This window comes from Equus caballus, chromosome 25 (genome assembly GCF_041296265.1).
Source record: "Equus caballus isolate H_3958 breed thoroughbred chromosome 25, TB-T2T, whole genome shotgun sequence".
Taxonomy (NCBI): Eukaryota; Metazoa; Chordata; class Mammalia; order Perissodactyla; family Equidae; genus Equus; species Equus caballus.
In genome coordinates this window covers 30,987,504-31,011,480 of record NC_091708.1, presented here as the reverse complement: position 1 = coordinate 31,011,480, position 23,977 = coordinate 30,987,504, and the positions used below count along the sequence as shown (strand labels likewise).

The 23,977-nt window shown below is 39.5% G+C and overlaps 1 long non-coding RNA gene across 5 annotated transcripts in view; it reads left to right on the top strand.

Moving 5' to 3' along the window:
- LOC138920816 (uncharacterized) overlaps window positions 1–1,336 on the top strand; it is an 84,433-nt gene extending 83,097 nt beyond the window's left edge. For 2 of the 5 annotated variants that reach the window (XR_011432681.1, XR_011432676.1), the window contains one exon: window positions 763–1,331. This is a non-coding gene — a long non-coding RNA (uncharacterized lncRNA). Of the gene's footprint in view, window positions 1–762 lie in introns of all 5 variants that reach the window. The other 3 variants (XR_011432680.1, XR_011432682.1, XR_011432678.1) reach the window with 3 other exon arrangements.
- The last annotated feature ends 22,641 nt before the right edge of the window (window positions 1,337–23,977 follow it).

Here is a 23,977-nt window from a genome sequence, read left to right as displayed (position 1 = left end):
AGTTGAATTGTAGGACAACCAACTGGTGTCTGAGCATCGCTTATTGGTGTGGGGGAAGCCTCCAATCCACATTGGAATTGATACCAGAACCCCTTTATTCCCCCACCTGGATTTTCAGATGGGTCTCTCTGATTTTATGTATATCTCTGCTGAAATGTCACCTTCTCAGGCAGACCTTCCTTGGCCTCCTTATTCTGAGTATCCCCTGCTCTTCCGTACATTCACTAACGCCTTACCTTGACTTATCTTTCTTCATAGAGTTTCTGCCATGTGAAATCCCAGTGTGTATTCCTGTGTGTACTTCTTTACACTCTGCCTCCTCACTAAAAAACCCTAAGCTCCATTAGGTTCAGGGATTTGGATTGTTTGGTTCTCTGCTTTTTCTTAGCAAATAATGCTTGGCACAAAAATAAAAATTTGTTAAAAGAATGAACGCTGTTCTATGGTATTTTTCTCTTTACTCTAAGAATCCTTATGTGCTTCTTATCACTTTTCTCCCCCTCAGTGGATAGGGTTGGCTCACTCATACTCCTCAATTCAAGACAAATTATTATGATTTGTCCACACAAGGACCGCTCTTGTTTTATTTATTTTATTTTCTCTTATCCCCATTTTCTTCCTCACATCATAGGCAATTAGTCTAATGTGTTTAACCAGCACCATTTTGTTTACATGAGTTCTTGTATGTATGTTGTCACTTTGTGGTTAATATATTTTTAATGCATATAAGTAAAATTTTGTTATGTTTCTTCTGTTTTCCAGATCCACCCGTGTTGCTTTTGCACACCTAGTATGCTGTGTTGCATGACCTTCTGGTGCCCCACGATGTGCAGCTGCCACATTTTACCTACCTAGAGCTCCCAAGAGGGTCTCTTACACTCCTTGTACCCAACCCTGCAATAAACACTCTCTTACTCATCCCTTTATATACATATATGAAAATTCCTTTCGAACATATACCCAGAGAACAGACTTGTCGGACAAGACTATTCCAATACTTAATTTGACTAGGTATAGCTGGTCTGTTCTCCAGAATGCCTGTACACATCTATTCCACAACCAGCAGTGCATGGCTGCTTCATATCCCCATATCCCTGGCAACATTTGCCATTATCGAGCTTTGACTTTTTCTCAGTGCCCTTTCCACATTATGGCACATACATCATACAGCACTTCATGTTATCAGGTCACCACTCTGTCATTCCTTTTAGCTTGTGTTTGTATGGGTGGAACTACACAGTTATTTTTGTATTCCAGACTAGTCAAGTCCCTATCACAAAATACAAACCTGGTAAAAATGTGTTGAATAAAAATTAAGCTCTGTTCCATCACTTCCATCCACTTTCATTTAGAATATTTATTTAATTTAAAAATTCTATGTGCCAAGTACTGTTGTAGGAGATACATATTTCCCCTAGATCTTTGAGGAAGTGCTTTCACTCCCATTAACATATAAGGAAACTGAAACTGAGCAAGTTTAAAAAGACTTAGCTGAGGTTTTGCCAGGATATATGTATCAAACATAGGATTTCAGTCTGGGTCTGAGTGACTCCAAAATCACTCAGACCCCCTTTTTTCTATTTATTTGGGTTTATGTAGTGGTAATGAGATAAATGCACCAACGGAAACTTGTTTCTATATTGCTAAATGATTACTCTATCCCTCCCCCACAGATAACATGATATTTTGACTGCCATAAACCACAGCTCATCTACTCTATAAGATAATGATATCCCACATTCAAGATATGTTTAAAGCCACCATCATTTACAATGATCTTTGGCTTTTGGGAGTTTTCATATATATATATATATATCTATATGTATATCTATCTATCTATCTATCTATCTATCTATATATGTAGATATATACACATATATACTTTTTTTTTTTTTTTTTGGTGAGGAAGATTGGCTCTGCGCTAAAACTGTTGCCAACCTTCCTCTTTTTGCTTGAGGAATATTGCCACTGAGCTAGCATTTGTGCCCATCTTCTTCTATTTTGTATGTGGAATGTCTCCACAGCATGGCTTGATGAACAGTGTGTGGGTTTACACCTAGGATCTGAACCTGGGAGTCCTGGGGCTTCTGAACCAGAGCATATGAACTTAACCACTATGCCACTGGGCTGGCCCTTTTTTTTTCTGGAAAGTTCTTTTCTTAAGGGATAGCAACTCAACTAGTTATTAATCTAGACATACAATCCTTGCTTATCTTCAAGACATTAGAGAATTTGTGAAATGACCGGTTGAAATGTATTAAATCCATGTATAAGCGTTAATTTCTTACTTTGTGCTAGACACTGTACTAAATTCTGACACATGATGATGAATAAGTCAAATACAGTCTGTTACTTTGGAATTAACTGAAAGATATGAGCATGTAGAAAAGATAGAGACAAAACAAATAGAGAAGAAGTGACAGAGCAAAAATGTGAAAACATTATAGGGACAATTAATCCAGACCTGGGGGCAGGGGAGATTTTTGGAAGGAAATGGTGGAGATAAATAGAAGCAAGGCAAGGTAAGAGGAAAATGAAGGAGTGTGTTCCAAGAGGAGGAAACAGAATGTGCAAAAACGTAGACAGGAAACAAGGCCTTGTGTATTCAAGGAAATGAGAGAAATTGAACATTGCTGGAGTACAGATTGCAAAGGGAAGGATAAGCTACAGAGTTAAAAAATTCTCAATTAGAGAATTGAGCAGGGGCTAGGTTTTATAGGCCCATTATAAGGTACTTGAAGTCTACGTGTGAAGGCAATGGAGAACCATCCAATGATGGTTAGCAAAGCAGAGGAAGGATGTGATCAGATTTGTATTTTGGAAGATTCTGGCTGCAGAAAGATCAGAGATTATAGAAATGGGATTGGGGGTGGGAATTGGCAGTAGAGGTAAAAAGACCACTTAAGAGGCATTTGCAGTGATCCAGGTGAGTGATAATGATGGTGTGGACAAGAACACAGGTATTAAAGATGGAGATAACTGAACAAATCCAAATAGTTTGAAAGTAGGATAAACCTAGGGACTGTTTTGTTGTGGAAGTTGGGAGTCAAGGGTGATGCCTAGGTCTCAATATCAATCTCCTAGCATCCTGTAGAATGTGGATTAGATGCTTCTGTGTCTGTGATGAGCATTCTGTAGCAGGCACTTCACATAATTAATTTCTAGAAGAATGAAGAACAAAGAACAGCATGAACCTAGGACTGGAAAGGTGACAAAATTAAATTTTCTTGTGTCCACGCTTTTATTTTAACTTCTTGTTGCACCTGAGGCCATAATGCCTGAAGTTCTTAGGGTTTGGTCCTGGTTCCCATTTCCTTCCACCTCAAACCAATAGAGCAAATGGTGAGTGAAGGTGATCAACTCATTGTTAGAACGGCTTCGCAAGACAGAGTTGTTAGCAGAGTCTCCATTTTCTTGTTCTTGGATCTGTCCATGGAAGGCCTTCCACTAGCACCACTTCATGACCTCTCTCTCAGCCGCTGACTCATTCTCCCAACAGAAGGAAAAATGGATTATTTAAATGGTGAATTTAAAAGGAGAAACAGTGTGTATAGCCAACACATGCCTCTCAATTCATAGCTTCTCTGCTGCTTTCCAAAAAAGTCTTCAACATATCCAAAATGCCACATGTGACTTCTCTAGATGAGATAGCTCAGGTTCACTCACAATTCCTTGAAACAAAGGTCTTCTTTTCAAAGCTTATCTCTAAACGTGTCCTTACCTCTGCCCCACTTCACTCTCCTTTGTCCTTTTCCTCCTCTACCATCTATATCTTCTTTCAAACCTTCTTCTCTTTCTCCTGCATTTTCCATTTCTTTCCCTCACCATTTTGTCTTACTTTTTTTCTCCCTCTTTAACTGGGAAATCTAATTCCTCTGGTTCAACATAAAAGATAGCAATTGTTTTGTGATTATTTAAAAACAGCCTTATTCTTTAACTCTCCCTCTCTCTCTTCTGATCTGACAGAAGAGATCAGAACAATTTCATATCTATTAATTAAACAAATCTCACTTTGTCATTCTAAATTACTTTGGAACCAGGATTAATTTCTGCATAACTATCTACTTTTGTAAATATGATTAATTGGGAAATATCATCCAAACATCCAAGGTCTTCCTTCATCTGCCAATTACACATATTTTATAGATAATTTTTATTGCCTCCATATTTAAACCTGCTAACCCTTCTCTGTAGCCAAATCAGCCTGTAGGGAATCCAAGATTTTCGGGAATTTTTCCTGGAATGTCCTCCCACCTTTGGGTTATTGTACACCCTTCACTACTTACAGGAAGGAACGCAAAACACACTTTTTCCAAGAAGCTGCCCGTGATCAACACTACCCCAATCATGTATATACTGCATTGCTCCACATACATACATTCTACACAAGCACTCAACTGAACATTTTAGACTTTTCCTAAAAGTTCTGCTAATCTCGACTTTAAAATAAAACTATGGATTTTCCTCCTAGAAGACTTGCGTCAGGAATCATTAAACTTAAAGTCTGAGCCATGGATGATGCGGGAATGATTACCTCTTCCCACAGTTCAGAAAGGCAAATGTGCTTACTCTGATCAAGCTTACATTGATGTTACCACAGGTCATATTATGCTCTTGGCCGTAGTGGCTGTGTGGTGGATGTTTACTAGCCCAAGAGCAGCATTTAGAAAGCATTAATTATCACAATCCCCTGTAGTCTCATCATTACAAATGGCACAGAAATATAAAGAAATATAATAAAGCATTTTGCATTTGCATCTTGTTGAATTATAACCATCCTACTTTGGTTCCTAGAGTGATTTCTGCTCCCATTAATGTCTATATTTCTGCAGGTACCATGTTTGCTGTTTCTTTTGCAACTTCCAATATAACTTATTTAGCATTCTGTACTCAGTAAGTGATCAATAAGTGCTTGTTAACTAAGTTGGCAGGAAATTGAGTCTTTGGCATCTGCCCTTGCAAAGGAGAGACATTTCAAGCCCAGAAACTGTGAGAACAAGGAGTCCACAGAGAGGGGCCATTTGGAAACTTGGCAACTCACATGTTGTCATATTGCCTTAGAGTCCTGTGCCCTGTGCTTAGGGAATGAGAGAAAAGATGATCCACCCTCTGATCAAGGACAAATGATGGCAGGGAATCCTCAGAGCAGCAGGCAGAAGAGAGGTGATGCTAGATAAGACTTTGATCTCCCAGGAAATCTCAGATATTGGAAGGTACCCTCACTGTCTGGGCACTCCAACTCTGCCCAGAGCCACTGCCATGGGGAATTCAAATGTGAGCAGATACAACTTCAGAGTAACAACTATCACAGATGACTACTTCTGCTGAGAGGCCCTTTGGCTCCCAAACTCATCATTTGTAATTAAAGTAGGGACGGATGAAATTTTTCATCATTGGAATTTCAACTACCCTATGGCCAAGTGACATAACCCCTTGAGCCTTAGATGACAGGCTAAGAAAAAAGATCCTGAGTTTTCAAACCATTTGTCCTGTGTAGCCTATATGTAACCACTTATCATTATCTTCCACTATTGTATTATATGTACCAAGCTGTCCACCTCCATACTTCTGCTCATAGTCTTTCTTCTGCTTAATGAACCCCTCATCACTCCATTTCTCATCTTTTAAGATCCAGCTTAAAAAAAAAAAAAACTCTCTTCTTGAACCCAGGCAGCAGAATATAATGATTTCCAGTGTGAACCTAAGAGAAAGACTTCTGGCATTTAGATTCCAGCTTCCCTACTTACTAACAGTGTGACCTTAGGCAAGTTACTTAACCTCTCTTTGTTTCCACTTTCTAGAGGCAAGATATCATGTGGATACTAGTACACCTACCTCAGGGTGGTGTGAAAAATAGATGATTGTGTATGTGTGTCTATATGTGCGTTTATGTTTATCTGTTTATGTAGACACACACAGCCACACACATATACATAGGACAGTGCATGACACTTGGTAAATAGGGAGTATTTGCTATTGTCATTGACCTTTCATTTCTCACTCTTTTGAATTTCCACAGTTTTCTCACTCCGTCTCTCTCTTCCTGTCCCTCCCTCCCTCTATCTCTTTCCATCTCTCATGTGCATCACTTCTCATAGACATTATACTGCAGTGTAGCCTTGACGTCTACGGCATTGATAAATATCACCCAAGTAGTATTAGTATTAAGACTGCACTCTCGAAATGGGTTCTCAAAGGGGTGCCTCACGTAAATACACAGAGTTGCCCGTGAGATGCATTCACTCCCATAATTTACCTTCCATGGTCTTTCTTTCCTGCTCAGACTCTTGAGTGTCTCTCCCGCTACCTGCACTAGGAGAAGACCTGCTTTCTGCTGTCATTTTCCACCAAGGGACTGCCAGTGTTCTTGCCAAGGCTAGTGTCTCCACGTTCTCCCAAAGCTGTCAATCCCTGTGTTGCTGACAGAAGCTTGGTTCTTTGAACCACAAGTAGAGAACAGATATTGAAGGACTGGGGTGGAAGGATAGAGACCTTCTTCCCAAGTTCTGCACCAAATTTTGGCTCCTGTTATTTTAGTCTGTTTGGGCTGCTATAACACAATGCCACAGATTGGGTGGCTTATAAACAACAGAAATTTATTTATTTATTTTATAGTTCTGGAGGGTGGAAGTCCAAGATCAGAGTGCCCGGTTCAGGGTCGCAGAATTCTCATTGCATACTAACATAGCAGAAGGGGCCAGCAAGCTCTATGGAGTATTATAAGGGCACTAATCTCATTCACAAGGGCTCAACTCTCATCATTTAAACACCTCCCAAAGGACCCATCTCCTAATACCATCACATTGGACATTAGGATTTCAACATATGATTTTTGAGGGACACAAACAACCTATAGGACCTGGTGTGCAAAGCATTAATGCTTTGAGCTCAGTGTAGTTCAAATCCTGGAGGATGCCCAACTTTCCATCACTTTACATGTTTTTGGTTTTCTTTCCAATAGCTCTCTTCAGCTCCTTTCTTAATTGAATTGATCTTTCTCCTTTTCTAACTACAAAATAAAACACCTTAGGGGGGCCGGCCCAGTGGTGTAGTAGTTAAGCTCGTACTCTCTGCTTCAGTGGCCTGGGGTTCACAGATTGGGAACCCTGGGCATGGACCTAACACCATTCATCAAGGCTCGCTGTGGTGACATTCCACATAAAATAGAGGAAGATTGGCATAGATGTTAGCTCAGCGACAATCTTCCTCAAGCAAAAAGAGGAAGATTGGCAACAGATGCTTTATCAGGGCCAATCTTCCTCACAAAAAATAAATAAATAAATAAATAAATAGATAAAAGACCTGAGACATGTTTGTAGGAGCTACAGATGTGTGAGTGTGTAAATGCCGATCACTTATCAACTTTGTATGTAGTTTTGAATATATAACAAAGATAAGGAAATAGTAAATAAATTAAACTAGCACAGAAAAACACAAAACATTATTTAACTCTTTAAGAAATATGTAAAGTAAGAATATTTTGAGGGTTTTATGAATGTGTCTATGTGTGTAGCTCACATCCTCACAGTGACTGACAATTTCAAAGCAACTCTTATAGTGTTACGATCTTCATAACAAACTTGGGAAGTAGGCAAATTTTATATTATTTGCTCTTTCATGAGGAAACTGGTGATTCAGTTTTCTCATGGAAAATCCTCATGGTGGTCAAGTTTCCAAAATGATTAAGTGGAGGATTTGAACTTGTTATCTGATCCAAAGTCTACAATTTACCATCAAACATACTAGCTCCTCAAGCTAGCCATGGCTTTTGTTCTTATAATACTAAAATAATGTCCCATCTGTTTTATAATTTTATTTGTGACTCATCAAACTGGAATTTACATGATGCAATCTTGACACAGCACTGCATTCAAAGAAATATAGTATAGTAATGATAGATAATTACACAATTTAAAAGATTTCCTGGAGGACCTCAAAGAAGATCAAAGGGAATTTTCTTTCTTCCAGCCTGCACAGGTTTTATCTTTCTTATTATTTTTCCTTTCATTATTTTATCCCTGTCCTGGGTAAAATTTTAGCTGCCTCCAATCCAAATTCATCATGATACCAGGAAACATACCAGGATTAATAGTAGGAAAAGGGCCAACAAAGACAAAGTTCACCTTAGAGAGTGAAAATATGTAAGAAAATGAGTGGGGAAACATATTTTTCTTTTGAAGTTAGGGAAAGGGAGTTGGTAAGCATTTGTAATTTAGTCTATTATTTAAGCTCCATCAAATATCCCAACAACTTTGACACAAGTGTATCTGGCATTATTACTGCTTCATTTTACAGAAGAGAAAACCAAGCCTTGAATGTAATAAGTGGAGGATGTCCTTCTCCTGCAAAAAAATAAAGCCCTGAGTATATGCAAATGCAGATTTGCAGACACACACCCCATTATACTTCATTTCCCTGACTGATCCTCCAGCACTTACATCTGATGCTCAAACAATTAAAGTCCAGAACATATAGAGGAGGAAACCGATCTTCTGCTTGTTTATCTACCTAGTGATCTACATGGAGTCCTGAAATTACAGCTTCATCTTATGATTGTGCCAGCCTCCAATTCCCGATATTAATCAAAGGCTGGTTTAATGATAGACTGCAGTGGATAGAGAGGAACAGCCATGCTCAGGTCGTAGGCCCAGAATTGCAACCCCAGAGGTGAGACTGCAATTAATTAACAGAGAGATGAGGATGATCAGAGGAGAGCCAATGCATGTAAAACACCCTGGGACTCCCTTCAGCTGCTGTCAGGAGCTCCACCACCAAGCTTGACCACAGACTCTGAACTGCAGTTTTTCTCATAGTTTGTCAGTCACCTCTCTTTCCTCTGGCTCAGATTTGTCTTTCCTAAAAGTTTAGAATTCGAAAACTAAATAATGTAAGAACAAGCATCTGACTTCAAAAAGGAGTTTGCTTTCAGAGAGCAGAAGATGCTGCAGCCATCTGCTCATATGCACCTCCCAGAATCACTTTCATCTGAATTTACCTTCCTCGACTCCCACTGTGCTCCAGCTACACCGGCCTCCTTTCCACCACTTGAGAGTGTTTTCTGAGGGCATTTGCACTAGCTCTTCCCTCTTCTTGGAATATTTTTCCCCTGGACCTTTATACAACTGCCTTATTATTATATATATGTATTTTTAAATTACTTCCTCTTAGAGATCTTGCTTTCTACCTTAACGGATTGACCCTGTCTTAGACTGAGCCTATTAGGAAGCAGATGCTAAGATAGAATTAAACATGTAAGAAATTTATGAGGGGAAATGCTTGTGAGAGTAAATGGGGAAGAACTCTCCCAGGAGAGACTGCAAGAGCTACCACAGGAACGCAGTTCTGACTCTGAATGAAGGAGAGAGGGAAGGAAAGAAGATTGGGTAAAAGCATCGTAAGCTACATTGCAATTCTAAGGAAATTTTGGCATGGCCATAGGAGAGTACTTGTGCCAAAGTTGTATGTTAAACTATTTAAACATCTCCCAAGCCTTGGGATCCCTGCCAAACGCAGTCACTGACTGGGAGTAGCCCCTGGGAAGCCTGGCCTAGGTGCAGATGGGGTGATGGATATCAGAGGGGAGCGATGTCACCCATTTGGAAATCTGAGTGGCACATTCTCATGGCTGCCATATACCCTCACCCTCCACTTTCCATCTTCATTCTATTCCTCTATTTTATTTTCCGCCTAAAACTGTCTGTAATTATATTCTTTTATCATTTGTCTCCCTCACTAGGCTGAAAATTCCATGAAAGCAGGAACATTATCTTTATGCCCAAAATTATGTATCAGGCACATAGCAGGTAGTCAGCAAATATATTTGACTTGTTATATACCTGAGTTAATGATTGATAAATAGATTATCATTGAACCCATAACCATAAAATATGCTTCTAACTGATCTATGTGTTATTTCTAGAAATCTCCTCTTGCTTATTATGACGTCGTAGTCTCACCCTTTAAGTTACATCTGTTCCTTTTTACCCACCTTCCAATCCAAAACAAACTCTAGGCTCTTTAATTAGTCCTGTTCGTATATTATAGCCAAACACAAATCTCAGCTAATACCAGCCAATGAAGCCAGCCTAATGATAAACTTTGGAAGAATTGTAACATTTATAAAATGCTTACTTCTAAATGAATAGTATTATAGATCCCTCATTCTTAGTACTTAAGCATGTAGTGGATACTTTCTAGCCCAGTTAATGATCCATTTCTTTCATTTTGTCCTGAGATTTCACATCCATCCAAACCTTTCGGGCTATTTTAAAGATTGACATTACTCACAATTTAGACATTAACAGGATATTCTTTGTCTCTGTAGGTTTCTAAGCCATTTTGGCTGTGCAGAAAGTCTATATCACTTACATTTCTTTCTCTCCAGTTCTTATTAATTATTTCTTTCCTATAAGATAAAAACATTATGAAATAAGAGACTGGGACTAGCACTAAGTTCTAGCTTTGCAGAATGCTGAATTGATGTAAAGTGAATGTCAATGATCCCAAATATACACTGTGCAACTACTACATGCAAAGCTTTAAATTTCCACCAAAATCCTCCTTCTTCTGTTACACTATATGTAGGCAACTGTCCTTATGTTGCCCCTGAGTTGATTAATTTGGGGTTTTGAAGTTTATTTTTAAAAAGTATCCTTAAAGCTATTTCATTTTCCACTGTTTGATTTATTTATGGATTGATTTATTTATTTTTAAAATATAATGAGATCAATAAAATATTATGATTATCAGTGGCCCTCATATTTGCTACACTCATATTGTTTTCCCCGCAAAGACAAATTCAGCCATGTCAGTCCCTTCAATGACTCTCAATTGCCTTTGCCCTTAGAATAAATTTCAAACTCATTTTATGGCTTCATCTTATAGCTCCCTTCTACCTCTCCGAGCTCATTTATCTTAATTTATTTCACAGCACACAATTGATGTCCCCACACTGAATTCTGAAATCTGGCCCTTCCATCTTGGAACCTCTCCCATCCCTGCTCTCACCCCCATTCTGGTTTGCTCCTGTCTATGCTTCAGGTTTCAGCTTGAAGTCACCAACTTGGGAAAGCTGTCTCTGAGCTCCCCTCCACCCAGGCTGTACTATGTGTACCTCTTCTGGGCTCTCATAATAACCTTTACTTTCTCATCATTGGATATTTCACAGTGTGTTACAATTAATTGAGTGTATTGCACAAGAGGTTAGGAGTCACATCTGTTCGTTGTTATACTCTTGGGGCTGGCAGAGTGCTTATAGTAACTAGATATTTGTTGAAGAAAGGAGAGGTGGGAGGAAGGAAATAAGGGTGGATAGGTGGGTTCAAAACAAGACAACAGGCCCAAAGAGAGTCACTTATGCTAAGCCTCACATCACAAAAATGAGATTTAACTTATAGTCTCGGCTGTCCCGGAAATGGAATCTTAAACCAGTCAGGAGTAGCCTGCTTATCAGCAGTTGGGTAATCTGTCTGATAGACTCCCCCCTCGCATCTCCTAAAGGAAAGTAACTTTGCAATAACCAACCTCCTTATTTTGCCTAGCATAACTTCCTTGTTCCCGCTCCCTTCTGCCTATAAAAGTCTTTCATTTTGTACAGCTCTCAGAGCTCCTTTCTATCCGTTAGATTGGATGCTGCCCAATTCAAATGGATTTTTGCTCAAATAAACTCTTAAAATGTTTAATGCCTCAGTTTACCTTTTAACAGTTCTAGTGTCAGAAGGGAGAACCAAAGAAGATCCCCAAGGGCCCCCTCAAGGCAACATGGTGCAGGTGCCTGTTGAGCCCCTTGAGCTGGCTGCTTTCTCCCTGCTTCTGGACGTGGGTGGGCAAGGCCCTCTCGGATCCTAACTCCTCAGCTTCTGCATTATGAGCTCTCAGACTTTATTTGAACCCAGCAGAGTCCACTGGGTTTGACTTAAAAACCAGCCTCAGGCCAGGGTCGGAGCAGTACCCACTTAGAAACTGGACTGGGTCCCAGTCAGACTGGGTCTGGCATGAGGCCTTGGGTGAATAAAATTTTGTTTTAAGGCTGAACAAATAGGTTAACTTTACCAAAGATAGTCTTGAACTACAGTGGCCACAGCGGAGAACTTTTAACCGTCCTGGATAAGCTTACCCATTTAGGAGGTGCCCCAGAGAAAAAGGGGGCTCAGCCAGGCATTTCCCGTAAAAGGCAGGGGGAAAGTAATTTGTAAAGGGCTCTATTTAATTGGCTTAACAGCAAACAAGTGTTTACTCAAATTAAATATACTTTCAGGAATATAGAAACTAACCCGAATGTTTTTCAAATTCATGAGATCCAGGATAATCTTTGGTAAATAAATGCTACTTTAAGTTTGTTTGTTTACTTAAAACAAGCATGTCTTTAGAATTATCAGCATTAAATTAGTTCTTTTATCCTACCTAGGTTTACTAAAAGTCAAATAAGTTCATGTTATCTCGGTTACAGAAGTTGTCAGGAAGAAGGATAACGTAAGATGACGGTTAGCTGTCTAAACGTTTTGTGAAATTTTCGTGAGTAATTTATACATAATTGTTAAGAACAAGTGAATTAAATAGATGTAAGCAAGATAAAAGCTTATAAATAAATTTTTGAAAGGATTTCAATCTACAGTGGGACTGGAGTAGATAGAATGGAGAATGGCACTGAAGAATTAAGAGATTGATTTCCTGTGAATGCCTGATTTACAGAAGACCAAGGCGTATCTCCTGACCAGCGAATGTCTGCCAGGAACCCCTCCTCATCCTCAAGCCAATGAACTTACTGCCTGAACTCTGGCTGGATTTCCCCTTGTTTACACTCCTTGCCCATAAATACAGCCCACCCCAAACCCTGAGTGGACCTGTCTGTAGCTTGCTATAGCATGTATTTCTCAAATTGCAATTCCCCTGCTCTTCCTAAATAAATTCAATATCAGGTAACATGAGCTTGCCTCAGTTTACCCCCTTTAAGTTGACAAACTTTTCAACAATAACTATGCTTTATGATACATTTACCTAAACATAGTTTCCAAAATCTTTTTGGTAACTTGAAACCTTAAAGTTAGACTGAAATAAGCGACCAGTCAGTCAGAGGCACAGGTAACATCCTGAATGTGGCGATTGACATCTGAAGTGGAGAGTGGTTTTGGGGACTGAGCCCGTCACCTCTGGAATCTGATGCTATCTCCAAGTAGACAGTGTCAAAATTGAGCTGAATTGTAGGACACCCAGCTGGTCTCAGAGAAATGCTTGGTGGTATGGGGGAAAAAACCCACACATTGGAATTGGAGTCAGAATATTAATGGGTCATTAGGAATCTTTGACAAATGTAAGGGAATTACACTTGCTCTTTTGGGGTCGCAGTAGAGAAAAGCTACCACACGCTCACCTAAATCACCCTTTAGTGTCCCTTAATGCACCCAAAAGAAAGGTGAAGCACTAAGGATAAAGAAAAAGCCAAGCCCAGCCATGCATTTTGCTACTGATGAATGCAGGGATATAGGGCCGACTTGAGTCACAGGCACATTTCTCACATTCTTTCCATCCAATTAGTCTCTTAAGACACCTTCAGGTACAAATCCAATCCCCCAAACAGAAGAGCACTGGATCGTGATTCAGGAATCACATACTTGCTGTGGTGCAGCTTTGGGCTTCTCACATCCCCTCTCTGGGTCTTGATTTTAATATATGTCAGATTAATGAGTGTAACTAGACACTAGCTATAGTCTTTTCTAGCTCTGACATTCTGTTGTCTTAGGTTTCCAATGCCCCATCTGCCCTGGGTAAGGCGGACGTGTCCCTCTATTGCTGACTTGCCCCCTCCTCTGCTCTCATCCCTCCAGGACAGTGCGTCATCTTGGATCCCCAAAGTAGTATCAGGCAGCCAGACAATCTCATTTACTCACAACTATTTCCATCATCAGGACCTAGTATATCCAATGGCAATTTACCACACGTCGTTAATATGTTTGTTATATTTTGTTGGCGGAATATGAAAGTGCATCAGCAAGCCCGCACACGGGGAAAGCATATTGAAATGAGCATTATGGAGCTGTCAGGCTGCAGTTTATGGCCTTTTCTCAGTACTACACTGTAAGTAAAACAAGCCCTGATTGAGTCAGCAGCCTCCTGGGTACTCATTTGCCAAAGTGTGGGGAATTTTAATGCTAAGTTTATCTGCCTGCATTAGGCAGGCGAGGTGGGGTGGGGGGTACGTGGGCAGATTGCTTTGGCTTAGGGGTATTATAGACCAGCTTGCAAGTTCCACAGACACCAGGAGGCCAGCTTTCAGTGGGTCTGGCCTCTTATCTTCTTATCTTCTTATAGATTTTGAGATGTAGTGCCCTGGAGTTTTAATACTCAATTTGCAAATCCTCCTTTTAAAACCAATGCATTGAAATGCAACGGAAAAGAGAGCGGAAAAAAGAAATATTCACTGAGGAATGGCACTGCAAAGAAAAAAAATAGAACAATGAAACAAAAAGAGAGAGAGAGATTCATTAAAATCCCAGTTACGGAGCATGATTGATGCTAATATCCTTACATCTTTTCTCCTTTGCAGGGAACTTCCACGAAGGGTTCAGGTGCCCTCACTGGGGAATTGCGTTCTCCAAGTAGGACTTTGTAGATGCTGATGCTGTCTTAGGGGATTACAAAGCTTTCTAAGTCCAAATTAATGAACTGGGAAAACGAACTTTGGAAACAAGTCTTCTAATTCTTTTAGGTAGAGTGTAGGAAGCACAGAATGAGGGGAGCACGTTTCTACCAAGGAGAGGAAGAAATCAGCTTCTCTGATTTCGGGAGGGTCAGAAATTTTTCAGCAGGCAGTTCAACGAAGTTGCACTGACTCAGACTCAGGTGTTATTAGTATTAACAGACAGTTATCTCATGGTAGCAAAGTCAATCACTCCCACTTTTTCTTCCGCAGCAGGGGGGCTTAGCCACTTCTTTTTCCTTAAGCGGGTACTTGGTATTCTAGGAGCTTCAATCTCTTTCTCATTCTAGCAGTGTGCAGCCCTGGGTCACCTGGCTAATGCTGGGGCCATTCCACATTCCAGAGGCATGGGGCTGTGGTCATTTGGCATTCCAGAGGCATTTCGAAGCTGCAGGTCATTCATTATGCCAAGGTTAGTTTGTAGGCCTACAGAGCCAAGAGCCTTATTCTGTGCTAGCTGAGATTGGAAACCGCAAGGAAGGAAGATGTAACTCCACCGGTGTCAGATGGACGGAAACGGAGAGAAAGAGAGAGAAAAGAAGAATTAACTGCAAAGAATTCTCAACTAGTTCTTAGATAGCATGGTGAGCACAATACATGGTGCATATAAAGTCAAAGATGAGGATTTTCTGAAAGGAGAAAGAAAAGCATAAGCACAAATCAGATAATAAGCTTATTGCTCCCACTTTCTTAATTAAATTAGTGATAAGGCATACTGGATCTAGAATCAGTCAAAATTGGTTTCAGATCCTGACTCTGCTCCTTATTAATGCATGGCTTTGAGAGATTTATTTACCCTCTTTAAACATCAGTTTTATCATCTGTAAAATGGGGACAATAAGATAACCTACCATTTTAAGATGAGATAATACCCTTAAAATTGTTTAGCACAGACCCTGCCTCAAAGAAAATACTCTGTAGATTTATGACGATGATGTTCATTGGGAGATTTACGAATTGCAAGGATGAAGATAATGACAACTTTCCTTAATACATCATTGATATTCTTCCACTTTTTTCCATGATTTTCTATCATAAGACATAAGTCAGGCACTGTGTTAGGCACAGAAATTATTTTGCTAAGTCTACAGTTTAACGTCGAACTGTGCCTAAATGACCACAGATCAAATTTAATAGGCTCTCAGTGAATATCTACTGTGTATAGTGTCCTTTTCTAATCTCTGCAGTTAACACAAAAATCAAGGGTATTAGATTTTACACATATTTAGGTAACCATGAGTGTGAGGAAGGGAAAAAATACATATAACCTCCAGTACATGGGATTCAGAGAATGATCAGACAAGACTGTTGTTTTTAACATGCATGTGGACTGGACATTTCTCAGGCCCAGCAGTCCCCAAAAGAACTATGATGGTGCCAAGATGGCTACAGCATCTTCAGCATTACATCTTGTAAGTTAAAAGTCCAGCAGGACAGGTAGTAGAAGCCATATAAGGAAGAACCTTGGTTTTCATGCTAGGAGTTTGAAGCTTATTCTGCAAAGAATGAAGAGAAAAAGAAAAAACAAGTATTTTGGTTTGCTGCACTTGTGTCATTTTTGTTCCTACAATGAACGACGTAATCTGCCCTTAAAGATCTCCCAAGTGAATTGCCAAATAATGCAGCAGAACATATGTGTGTAGCATACCAAGATCATCAACCCAGCACAAGAAGTTTGTGATCTATATTTTATGGGGCAAATGAGGCAAGCCAGACTCTGGGGGTCTAAGGGATGGGCAACAACCCTTGTAGGCGGCAGTGCCCTGACTAAGGTTATCTATATGTGACCCGCTTTAGTTGTAGGTCCTTCTGGTTGTGCTATGTGGGACTCTGCCTCAGCATGGCTTGATGAGCGGTGCCACGTCCACACCCAGGATCCGAACCAGTGAAACTCCGGGCTTTCCAAGCAAAGCGCATGAACTTAACTACTCCGCCACGGGGCCAGCACCTATCATATGGTTCTTAAGAGAAATAGCAAATCAAGTTGAAAAGAGGTTCTTAGAGAACATCTTGTGATTTATCCAAACATTTGCTAACTCTCCTCTAGTTCTAAAAGCTGAGAATTCAGGCTTAAGTGAAAAACAGAAGTTCTCTGCCAGGTTAGATTCTACAGGTGGAGTTTGTAGCCTATAACATCTTGGGGGCCATTTAGGGAAAGAATACAAATATAATGAATAAAAATTTAGAAGGGAAAGTAAATATTTAAAATTAGAAATAAAATCATAATAAATTATAATTCTAATCTGCTGACAACATTGAAAGGCTGACAAATACTTGACAAAAAGCTAGAAAAACATGATTTTTCTTTATAATGTGCATACCATACCTCTATAATATTGTCTACATCTCACCTGTATTCTTTTCATATTTTCACATTATGACTTTTTATATTATTTTCTGTAGAGAGGTTGGGATTCAGGTTTTCTTCCTCCAGAGTTTTTTTTTTTTTTCTAAAATGACACTTTGAAAAATTTCCATCCATCTTATAACTCATTATTGAAATTTAGTGTAAGTACTTAGCATTGATGTTATTTTGGGAAAAGTAGTATCAAATTTCTTTAACATATGAGTATTAAGATTTCAAGTTTTCTTGTGCAGTGATATATCTTAAATATTCCTGGATAATACTTATTAACCAGTTTGTGTTCAACGTCCGTATTGGATAGGCATATTTTGACTTTTATGATAACTTTGTTGATGTCTGTAGTTCATGTCAAATCAGCAAAACTGAAAGAGAATATGCAAAGATTTGATTGGGTCAAGCAATTTTGACCAGTGAAAGAGATAGAGAAATGCATGGTCTAACAGAGTCGAGAAGTTAGTTCAGATAGAGTGCAGTGGGCAAGCTGGACAGCAATGGCTAATGAGATTGGAAACGGTTTGCAGCCAGGAGTGCAGGTCTGGAATGAGTGTCAAACACTGGCATGTATCTGGAGACATATTACCATACTTCTAAATTTTGGAAACAGATAGCTATTGATTTATCACTAAACTTACAAAAACGCAATGATGTGCAATGCTAAAATCAATACTAGAAGCCGACAGATACCTATTTGATCTTAGCTCTGCCCCTTACTCATCTGTGAAGTCTTACTAACAATAATTTAATTAGTCACAGAAAGGATGACAAACCACAAAAACATACCCCACCAAACTCCACAAATTATATACCCAATTAAAATGTCCTTTAGCTGAATACAAAAGGCCCATAACCACCGGATATGAACTGAAGTGTAATGAGGGAAGAGTCAGAGTAAAAAGAGACAGCGGTCTTGACCAACGACATAATGGAATATTTTCCTTTTGAAAATTCTAGGGGAAAAAAAAACTATAACCATGTGATCACATTGCTAACACAGCCCTGAAGGGTCCCGAAGCTTAACCTTCAACAGCCTCCTGGTACCTTTGCCTCTGCTCCCCGTGGTTTCCATGGAGCTCACATTCTAGTTAGAATCGATAGACAATAAACACATGAACAAAATAAAAAATAGACCATTGCGGTAGATATTGTTCTATGAAGAAAGTAAAACAGCACATATGATAAAGAGTTACTGCAGGCAGGAGAAGAAGCATCCCTTAGAGGGAGGGTCAGAGAAGACCTGGCTGAGTAAGCCAACTTTGAGCTGAGACCTGCATCAGGAGAAATCTAGATTTCCAAACCTGCAACCTGGACCGTGAGTCCCAGAAGGGGAGACTGACTAGTCCAAGTTCCCACAGCACATCAGTGGCAGAGCTAGGACCATAGCTGAGACATCCTGAACCAAATTAAAATCCCTTGCTGCTCAAGGATTTCTCGTAAGTTTTTACGCTATAGTCTTGAAAAATGGAACTGAGATAGCGCTAACTGCCTTCACCAAGTTCCTGGTAGAAGGAGCTAATTTTTTTTTATCACCAAAAAGCGAAAAACTGAGCAAACAGTTCAATAGTCAAACAATCATTTCTCTATTTTAAAATAACTATGATGATTAGAATAACTTGTTTCAGGACCGTAAAATCATTAAAAAAAATAGAGCTACGAAAGATCTGGGAGATCAATCAGCCAAATATTCTCCAGATTATTTTGATTACATGTCTCTATCAGAATACATAAATCAATCAGTTAGTCAATCAACTCATAAAAAAGACATATACAGTCGTGCATCACTTAACAACGGGAGCACATTCCGAGAAATGCGTCGTCAGGCAATTTCTTCATTGTGCGAACATCATAGAGCGTACTTACTCAAAGCTAGATGGTACAGCCTACTACACACCTGGGCTATATGGTACTAATCTTAGGGGACCACCGTCGTATATGCAGTCTGTCGTTGACTGAAACATCGTTATGTAGCTCATGACTGTTTAAAGAAAGGGAGGCTACATATAAGATATAGATATTTACTTACTTGCTATTTATATTATGTGCATTACAAAAACATACACAAGGCATACAAATTTTAAAAGATGTATTAGAAATAAATGAAAATGAAGGTTCTAGAATTTTCTTTCCTCACTCCAGTGGATCATTACGTATGCATTTTGAGGAAGCTTTGTCTCATTTTGAAGACAGCTGATCTAGTCTATCACTTTCAGTTTAAGCACAGAGAAACTGAGGCCAGAAAAGAGAAATAAGAAAATATTGGTGAGCCAACATAATAAGTGGGCCAAAGTGCTTTAACATAAACTCAGTTTCATACGTATGCAAAGTCTTTTAAACTGTCCCTGTTATTTGTTAAAATTATAATTTTCATATGCTTTCGTTTAGTCTTTACAAGTCCTTTCCTTATTCCATAGAGATTTATGCTTGGCTTCTGATCTCCTCTTAAGAGTGAGCAATCCAGGATCAGCAAACCTGTGTCACCAGATCCCAAGCAAAGAGTCAACTTCCTAAAGTCGATAGGCTCAACCTGAAATCAATCCGTTTCCCTCAAGGATTCCTAGCACAGACATGCTCCCAGCCTGCTTAGGAATGCGGCGCTGCACTTCTCAATAGCGTTTTATGACACATTTCTCAAATCAAATTTAAAAGCATAACTGAGTGGAATTAAATTAATGCCGTCTGGTAATGTCAGCAGCCCCAGTGCTGCAACAGGCTGGCTTAACTCCTAAACCTTCTAGAGTTTCATCATACGTATTTGGTCTGTAGTATTATTGAGAGAATCTGTGTACCCCATGCGTGTGTCTGGGTGTGTGCACTCATGTGTGTGTTAAGGGTGGCGGCTAGTGTGTGGCTGAGCAGCCTTTGAGACCATGAAGGTAGGTAAAGGTACTAAATGATCACGTTCGACCCGTGACCTTGATGTTTTTGAGTTGACATTTGCATCTTCCTCCATGTTCCACAGAGTATGTTTACCTTCATTATGTTATTTCATCATCATAATCACCCTGTGAGGAAAGTATCCATGTTTTAATCTCCTTCCTTTATTTGTTTTACTTGAATCCAAGTGCCCTGACTCCAAATTCAGCATTCTTTCCAGTTGTTAAGTTTAATAATGATAACACTACCCATCTTTTCAAGATACCTTCAACCTCTCTGTTGCTTACTCCAATATCCCATTTGTTAATTTTCGTCTTAAGTGACTCAATAGCAACATTTTACTTAGTTATCACTTCCTCTTTGTTGAAATGTGGTTTCTTCACTTAATTTCAAGATACATGCCCTTTCGTTTTCTTCTTACATCACCTATCATTCTTAGTGTTTTTTTCTGGGGCCTCTTTCTCATTTCTAGCCATGGGATGTCCCAGGGCTCCTTCTCTCCTGTCTAAACTCACCCCGTTGGTGGTCTCATCCAGTCCATGCCTTTAAATACCAGTTTACCATAAGGACTTCTAAATTTGCATCTTCAATCAAGATGTTGCTCCTGAGCTCCTGAGTCCCTATGTTCAAATATTCCAGGCATCTCCATTGGGATGTCTAACAAGCATATCAAAATAATCAATAACCCAATCTTGATCCCACCAGATCTGCTCCCCACAGTGTTACTCATATGTGTGATTACAAACTCCACGCTCCCAGCTGCTCAGTCCCAATGCCTGGGCTACCTCAGGCCCTCTTGTACAGTCCATACCCCCTCTGTCACCAAATCCTGATCACTCCATCTTCACTTATGCCCAGAACCTGACCACTCCTCACCTACACACTCCTCACACCCTATCCTTAGATACCATCGTCTTTTGATACAGAGTCTAGAGAACCCTTTTCAAAAGGCAAGTCATATCCTGTCACTCCAATGGATGCTCATCTCATGCAGAGTGAAAGCCAAAGTCTTTACAGTGACTTACAGAGTCTTACCCTGCCTCTTTCCCAAACTCCTATTTTATTCCTAGTATTCTCCCTGTGGCTCATGCTCATTCAGCCACACTTTCTTTGCTGTTCTAGAACACTCTAGATACACTCTTACCTCAGGACATTTGACTGTGCTGTTTTGCTTTATTTTTTAAATACCTGGAAGATGATTCCCCGTATATCTTTTTGTTGTCATTGATGTTGATATATGCTGTTGTTATAGTACGAATCACTTTCTAACACTATACTGTCTATTTTTCATTAATTTGTTTCCAGTCTCCCTCCTCCCTCCCAGATTATAAGCTCCAGTAGGGCAGATAATGTCTAAGCTCTTTGTCCCCAGTGCTTGCAATAGTATCTATCACATAGAAAGTACATGAAACAGATTTTTGGTTGCATGAATAAATGCTTCACTCTCATCTTGTGAATGACAATTTCCAAGTTGTTTCACATGAATTATCCCATGCTGAGCTTCAAAGCAAGCCTGGGAAGCAAACGAGATAGACATTTTCCCATTTTAAAAATGAAACAACTGAGACACAGTGAATTACGTGATTTGGCCAAATTCACTGAGGTACTAGAGGAATAAGCCAGGGATAAACTCTCCATTTTCACATACCAAGGCTACTGCTTTTTCACTATCTAATGATTTCGGACACAGGGAGTGTGGGTGTACGTGACAGTAGAAAGTAAGGTTTAGCATACAGATCTTGGTATCTGACCACTTGGGTTCATTTTCTGGTTCTACCTATTCCTGCATTGGGTAAGTCATTTAAGCCTCTGTATTCCCTTCTGTAAAAGGGTTATAATCACAGTGTCTTCCATAATGGATCATAATGTGTTAAATGAGATAACACATGTGAAATTGTAGCACAAAGTAAACATTCAAAAACATGTAATTATTGACATCTGAGACTGTTCATAGCAAGAGAAATATGAGTTTGGAAAGAACCAGATAGATTCATGTGGAGGTATGACCCACATGAATTTGGAAATTCTACCCAATTTGAAAGGATACAATAGAACCTTTGTCTCCTAGTCCTGATTGTTGAAACAAACAGAATACAGTCAAGGAAAACTTAAGACAACGCCAACTGCAGAGTTCAGATGAGTGCTGTGGAAATCCAAGTGGCCAGTGTACCTCACAAAAGTCCAGAGAAGCATTTTGAAGTATGTGGAATTTTACATGACTTAAATCTTACAGGTCCTGACAGCTCTGCCAATATCTAACACCATGCCTGCATGTTTGTTGAGTGAAAATAAATGTTTGGGTATGTGAAAACTGGGGATGAATAAAGAGAACCCAGTGCCTGGAGAAAAGCGTGAGGAAGGTAGGGGGTATAGGAAGTATATTAGGTACATAATGCTACATAACAATTTACCCCCGAATTTAGCAGCTTAAAACAACAAACATTTATCATCTCTGGAGGGTAGCTGATGTGACAGATGACTTTCAATAAATATTTATATTAGAGCTAGTTACAGAAATCATGCCAAGACTCAGAGAAGTGGTTGTCTTTATTTATTTTACTAATAATATGCCAGGCAGTTTAGAAATATTTACATATGTTATCTAATTTCATTATCACAATCATCTTATGACACAGCTGCCATTCTGTCTTAGTAATTAATTATTTAATTTATGTGTCTATTAAGCAACTATTTATTAACCTTCTACTCTATGCTAGATTCTGTGAATTCAGAAGCAAATAGCACAGTTAATAATCCCTGCCTTCATGAGCTTATATTAAAGAAGGGAATGACAGACAATAAAGATACATGAATACACAGTAAAATGTGTAGTATGTCAGAGGGTGATGTGTGCTGTCAGGACAGTAAAGCAGGGAGGAGAAAGGAGGCACCCCAAATACAGAGAAATTAAGTAATCGCCCAGCATTGCACAGTCAGCAAGGGGTGGAAACATGAGTCTGATCCCACATATGCTAGTATCCTACTAACCATACACAATATCATAACAAGAACTTCATAGCTTCTTTAGGGCACTTTATCAGTTAAGCTTCCTCAAGCAGCTAGTTGGAGAAAACCTTAATTCAAATGGTCAGTTGCTTCCCATACCAGGAAGCCCGGAAATTCCAGCCCTAGAGCTCCAGAAACCGTCTTCCCTCTGGGAACAAGGCAGCTGCAATTTTTGCTTTCCATCCAGATACTCCAACATCCAGTAGAAGAAAGTGAACACCTTCTTGGCAAAGAAACCTTTCCCAGAAGGCCTGAGTAGACTTCCCCTCATTGTCCAGAGCATGATCCAATGGCCCCAATAAGCACATTCCTGGCAAGGCCATGAATACCCTCAGTATCCTGGATTTATTCCTGGAGTCAAATAGAGTTATCCTTTGCCGTTATGCAAGGGAGCAATGGTGATTTAAAGAAAATTTAAAGAAAAACAGGAAAAGTGGGCAGTGGGAAATCACCAACATTTGCCGTTAATATGGAAAAGCCTTATTCATGGTCTAGGGATCAACAGTAGACACATAAAATAAATTTATTTCTTAAGTTAGTTAAGTTTAACTAAGTATTTATCAATTTGAATTAGAGTAAGAAATAGAAAAAAAGACTAGGAGGATTGGAGAAGAGGGAGAAGAAAGAGGAGGGACATGTAGAAGAATTTTGATCCTCATATAAAGAAGAGCTAGTCCACAACACTCTGAATTGAGAGTGAAAAGACTCAATTCCTCCTCACTGCCCAGCCATTCAATAGCTGGGTGACTTGGGCTAATCACTTAACCTCTCTGTGACTCAATTTCACAAACAGTAACTCTAGTCTAATGATGCTCGTTAGTCACATTTCATGAACAGCAGAAGACATAATAAAATACCTGTGTGTAGTGAAAAGAAAGCAATACATGACATTCCAGTCCAAAGCGGGTTTCTTCCCATCTACAGATACAGAGAGAATTGGAAGGAGTGTGTCTACAACACAAAAATAATTGAGTTAGTCAAGCAGATGATTCAAAGAGAGCAACACACATACACAGAAACAAACATTAGGATGGGCGTGC